The sequence below is a fragment of the Anomaloglossus baeobatrachus genome, chromosome 2, assembly GCF_048569485.1.
Source record: "Anomaloglossus baeobatrachus isolate aAnoBae1 chromosome 2, aAnoBae1.hap1, whole genome shotgun sequence".
NCBI classification, from domain to species: domain Eukaryota; kingdom Metazoa; phylum Chordata; class Amphibia; order Anura; family Aromobatidae; genus Anomaloglossus; species Anomaloglossus baeobatrachus.
The window spans coordinates 512,451,635-512,457,634 of record NC_134354.1 but is presented as its reverse complement, the minus strand read 5'-3'; the positions used below and the strand labels follow the sequence as shown (position 1 = coordinate 512,457,634).

Below are 6,000 nucleotides of genomic sequence, written 5' to 3'. Positions count from 1 at the left end.
CATTCATTCATCCTGGATGTGGCTGTTGGCGGCTGCCCCAGATGGCTGGTCAGGGAACCTTGGTCCAAAAATAGCACACAAATGTATCTAAATTGCACTAGCTCTTTACCCCTTATTGCACCCTGATGTAGCAGTATGTCACAGTCAGGGTGTGCTTGTAGAAAGTGGACCCAAGAGCTGAGCCCACTCCATATTGGGTAGGTGCCGGCTGTGTTACACAGACGGCATATATCAGCAGCACCTTTAATACAGAAGAGACGTGATCATGTTTTACTAACAAACTGCAATTACTTATAATTTGAAAAGTATTTTGACTTTCAATCCTTCTGCTTAAGATAAAGTACTTTGATGTAAAGCTCCTTCTTGGACCACTGTATAGGCAGACAATGGCATACATTGCCCATAGGATGTAACAACCCACCCACATGGTATTCCTTTTGCTTTACAATGGACTTATATAATTGCAAAAAAAAAATATGCTGCTGCATACTATCCTGACAAAGGCCAAAGGGACATCCTTCTGTCATCTGCCAGGTGAATACAGCACTATGGATATGTATACTGTTCCCCAAGCATACACTATACATACGGCACAGAGACTTGATACCCTGTCATAGTAACTGAGCAGCACTTCTGCTTCCCACCATGCTGTAGGAGGGGTCCGATACTGAAATGTGTGCATTTTGATTCTAGAAAGAATATAATAAAATGGCTCCATCATTAAACGGTCATCCGTCCTAGTCAAGTCAGGACAGGCTGCCGTCTGAAGAAACACTGCTCCTTAGACCTGTGTCTCAACTGACAGAGGCTGTGCTGTAAGCGCACACTGCAGCTGCTGGAGAAAGAAATCCTCTCCTCGGCTGACTGAACACACAGGATTTTTTCTCCAGTCTCAGTCTTCCGTGTGCTTTAAGGTTTCTGAAAATCCCAAGCAGTTAAAAAAAAAAAAAGTGATGTGACCAATTTTTCCTGCGGATTTTGAAGACATTCTGTATTTTACAATACAAGTTAATGAGGAAAGCTTAAAAACTGCCAAGAAGACGCCCAGGTAGGTCACTGAGCCCCGAGTAAGGTGACTGAGCCCCGGGTAAGGTGACTGAGCCCCGGGTAAGGTCACTGGGCCCCGAGGAAGGTCACTGAGCCCCGGGTAAGGTCACTGAGCCCCGGGTAAGGTCACTGAGCCTCGGGTAAGGTCACTGAGCCCCGGGTAAGGTCACTGAGCCCCGGGTTAGGTCACTGAGCCCCGGGTAAGGTCACTGAGCCCCGGGTAAGGTGACTGAGCCCCGGGTAAGGTCACTGAGCCCCGGGTAAGGTGACTGAGCCCCGGGTAAGGTCACTGAGCCCCGAGGAAGGTCACTGAGCCCCGGGTAAGGTCACTGAGCCCCGGGTAAGGTCACTGAGCCCCGAGGAAGGTCACTGAGCCCCGGGTAAGGTCACTGAGCCCCGAGGAAGGTCACTGAGCCCCGGGTAAGGTGACTGAGCCCCGGGTAAGGTGACTGAGCCCCGGGTAAGGTGACTGAGCCCCGGGTAAGGTGACTGAGCCCCGGGTAAGGTGACTGAGCCCCGGGTAAGGTGACTGAGCCCCGGGTAAGGTGACTGAGCCCCGGGTAAGGTCACTGAGCCCCGGGTAAGGTCACTGAGCCCCGGGTAAGGTCACTGAGCGTTTTGTCAACGTTTTTGTTTTGAAGCAGGCATCCCCATTGTTTAATTGAATAGAAAACAGTCTGTAAATATACCCAAAAACCCTGAAAAACACTAAAACCCCCTCTACAAAGCTGGTGGGAAAAAAAAAATCACATAAGCTCCAAAACTGAGCTTATCCTGAAGCCGTCTTCACTGGAGAACACCTTATTGCCAGCCCCAAAACCGTCCATGTGCACACAGTCTTAGTGCCCTCACACAGGGCATGCGGCCCTGTCACTCGCTGAAGTCCACCCTTGTCTGCTGCTGTTGATTTGCTTGTACTCTGAGAAACTGAACATTAGAAGGAACGTCTCTGCTTTTGTTTAAGTATAAATAAAGTTATGTGAAAAAAAAAGTGCCAGCTGTATCCAGCGCGCCTGCGCAGCGTGCCACGTACAGAATGCGTGTTGGGCCCGTCACCTATGTGTGTGGGGTGAGCCTGGCTTCTGATTGGTTGTGCCAGTAAGGTGACGCTGCCGGACAGACGGCGGACGGAGGGCAGGAGCAGTCCGAGAGTTCCAGCCATTGTCCTCCTCGCTCTCGCCGGCCGCTGTTTCTTCCACCTGAGGAGCGCGAGCAGCTGCGCCAGGTGAGTGTGTGCGGGTGCTGGGGTGTGGCGGGTGCTGCTGGCCTCTCCCTACGGGCCCCTGTGTACTGGACCCTGACAACCTGCGGAACTACATGTCCCAGCATTCCTTCCATAGTGTGCACAGGAGGCCTAGCTCCATGACACACCACCCGTCACTCACTGCCATAGAAAGCTCATGATGTGTGCGACGTGGCCATATCGTGACAGGCGAGCCTTCCCAGTTACCAGGCTAGCCTTCCCAGTTACCAGGCTAGCCTTCCCAGTTACCAGGCTAGCCTTCCCAGTTACCAGGCTAGCCTTCCCAATTATTGTAGAGAAGTTGCAACCTCCATTAGAAATATTTTTTTTATTTCTATAGCGCCAACATATTCCGCAGCGCTTTATCAGTGGGTGAGGGGGATGGTGATGCCTACTACCTGCTCCTGCCTGGCATCACTCCAGTGCTTGGTCTGCCCGGCTGACAGGTATCCCAGCCAGGGCCGTTCTGTGAATGGTAGCTTTTTTCCACTACATGGATGCACCACCCCAAACATGTAAGACTTAGATCCCACTGCATCTGCTAAACACCTGCATATTGCCCGTGACATGAGTGGCCAATCAGACTACCACAGTGACGTCACCAGGGGGCCATGCCTACAGCTGCAGTGATGTCACCAGGGGGCCATGCCTACAGCTGCAGTGATGTCACCAGGGGGCCATGCCTACAGCTGCAGTGATGTCACCAGGGGGCCATGCCTACAGCTGCAGTGATGTCACCAGGGGGCCATGCCTACAGCTGCAGTGATGTCACCAGGGGGCCATGCCTACAGCTGCAGTGATGTCACCAGGGGGCCATGCCTACAGCTGCAGTGATGTCACCAGGGGGCCATGCCTACAGCTGCAGTGATGTCACCAGGGGGCCATGCCTACAGCTGCAGTGACGTCACCCGGGGGCCATGCCTACAGCTGCAGTGACGTCACCCGGGGGCCATGTCTACAGCTGCAGTGACGTCACCAGGGGGCCATGTCTACAGCTGCAGTGACGTCACCAGGAGGCCATGTCTACAGCTGCAGTGACGTCACCAGGAGGCCATGTCTACAGCTGCAGTGACGTCACCAGGAGGCCATGTCTACAGCTGCAGTGACGTCACCAGGGGGCCATGTCTACAGCTGCAGTGACGTCACCAGGAGGCCATGTCTACAGCTGCAGTGACGTCACCAGGGGGCCATGTCTACAGCTGCAGTGACGCCACCAGGGGGCCATGTCTACAGCTGCAGTGACGCCACCAGGGGGCCATGTCTACAGCTGCAGTGACGCCACCAGGGGGCCATGTCTACAGCTGCAGTGGCGCCACCAGGGGGCCATGTCTACAGCTGCAGTGGCGCCACCAGGGGGCCATGTCTACAGCTGCAGTGGCGCCACCAGGGGGCCATGTCTACAGCTGCAGTGGCGCCACCAGGGGGCCATGTCTACAGCTGCAGTGGCGCCACCAGGGGGCCATGTCTACAGCTGCAGTGGCGCCACCAGGGGGCCATGTCTACAGCTGCAGTGGCGCCACCAGGGGGCCATGTCTACAGCTGCAGTGGCGCCACCAGGGGGCCATGTCTACAGCTGCAGTGGCGCCACCAGGGGGCCATGTCTACAGCTGCAGTGGCGCCACCAGGGGGCCATGCCTACAGCTGCAGTGGGAGATGAAAAGCTTACATTAACCATAATTTCTCCAAAAACCAGTTAACTCTGACTTTTTGAGAACTGATAAATGGGAAACCTCAGTGTTGAGTAGTTGTGTGTCCTGTGTCCTCCAGATTCCAATACCATGTGTGATATTGGGATCTTGATAGTCAACATAAGAAGTCTTCTAAGGTCCATTTACACCCTGTGATCCGTGTAGTTACACGATCAACTACTTGAGTTTACCCTTTTTCCACAGGCCGTGCACCACAAGCACACTGACTAGTTATCATACTGCTCAGTGCACCTAGGCTGCCATTGTTCTTGCCAGCACGGTTCCTGTTTACACATGATGATTCCCTGCCAGGATAAGAAAATCACTTCATCCGATGTAGGAGTGTTTCTCATTTGTCGGGTGATCAGCAGCCAGTGTAGACGGCATGATTAACATGAGACAAGCGTTCTTGGGAATAATCTCGATAATTGTACAGTATAAGTGGGCTGTAAGAGCCATCTGTGAGGTAAATCCGGAGATATGACGATAAATCATGACATTCAAGCCATGTCAGGAAGCCCTCTCCTGGTGTCACTACCCCCTTCCCTTCACACAACTGGTTTAGCAACAAATCCATGGCCATGTCCTGTGATATGGAAATTAGGTGGCTTTAGGACAATGGACACAGGATGACTCCCTGCCGTCACCCTGTAGTGGGGGCTGCTAGCTAGTTAGCAAGGCTATGGAAATAGCCAGACAGAACGACTCCAGTAAAAAATGGTTCATATCTCGCAAGCCATATTTCCGATAAATATGGCAACCATAAAAATGGTGTCTCCGCATGTGGACGATGCCGGCACACCCTTTTTATGGGAGCAGGACATTGGGAAATGCCCCAGGCGTGATATCAGCCAATGGGGAACTGGCAGACAGGTCATGAGTCCCCTCGTTCTGTAGCTAAATTCATAACTGTCACAATGAGAGCATTGGCGTCCGCCTACGACGCTCCCAGGCAAAGTTATGGCCAATATCCCCTTGGCTGGATAATTCTGATCCATGCAGGGGGAGTGGCAGTGCTTCCCTGTGAGGTCACTAAGGTAGGAGGGGACCTGGATCTGCCCAGGTTGATAACCCTACTTCGGCCATTTTCCAGCGTTCTTCTGCTCGGGGGCCTGGTTGGGAAAGACCTGTGAGGAAGAATCCTAGAAACCTGGTCTACAGCGCCCCCCTGTGGCCAGACACACAAGGTAACTGCTGGAACTGTGTATACCTGTTTGTAACCCATGCTTTATCTGTAACTGTACTCTGACATATGTATATTCTGTAGATTCCCTATTGTATATATTGTAGTTTCTAGTGTGCTTTAGGCTGATTAAATTATATAATTAATCTTGGGCTGTTCTGTTATCTCGATCTTGAATCCCACGTCTGTGTGTTCGGCTAATAGTTACCGTAAATCGGTTGGTGGCAGCGAATTGTGCCAAGGATTATTGTGGGGAGGCCAGTGAGATTCGGGAAGATTTTATATATTCCGCCCGCGGAGGTCGGGGGAATATATACCTTACTCTCACCGGGGACCCTTCAATAATCGGCATAAGTAGTATAGCGGCCTCCTTGCTTATTGTCGGGCAATTCCATAATTGGCCTGACTATAAGAGGGGCGCTAGAGAGCGCATCACGTGCTCTGTCGGTCGGGAGGTATAAAGGAGGGGTGACCCCCACTTGTTACCCCCGATTGTGACGTACTGGTAGCCAGCGCGGGGGATTTCTGAGTGACCCCCCCGGTGGTTTGTGACATATTGGTGGCATAGCGGTGGGATCGAGATAATAGTGTGTGTGAGTGTGAGACCCATACTCCCAGACACTAAAGACTGCCTGCAGCAGCTGTGGCTGCTGGGGTCTTCAGACTAGCTCAACACTAGAGTGTCAGAGTGCAGATACTGTAAGGTGTGTGGAGGCATCAGGTGTCAGTTCTGTGTCAGTGACCAAAAGTCTGCAAGAATGGCTGAGAGCACCAGGAGCAAAGCCAAAGGAATGGCCGATGCTCAGGCCAGAGACGATGAGGAGGTTGTCCACGAGTCC

At 52.6% G+C, this 6,000-nt stretch overlaps 1 protein-coding gene across 2 annotated transcripts in view; it reads left to right on the top strand.

Annotated features, from left to right (window-relative positions):
• Positions 1 to 2,120: 2,120 nt before the first annotated feature.
• The window catches only part of TFG (trafficking from ER to golgi regulator), a 53,070-nt gene continuing 49,190 nt past the window's right edge, over positions 2,121 to 6,000 (top strand). For both annotated transcript variants that reach the window (XM_075336551.1, XM_075336550.1), the window contains exon 1: positions 2,121 to 2,272. The gene's annotated coding sequence lies outside the window, so the exon portion shown is untranslated. The remainder of the gene's footprint in view (positions 2,273 to 6,000) is intronic.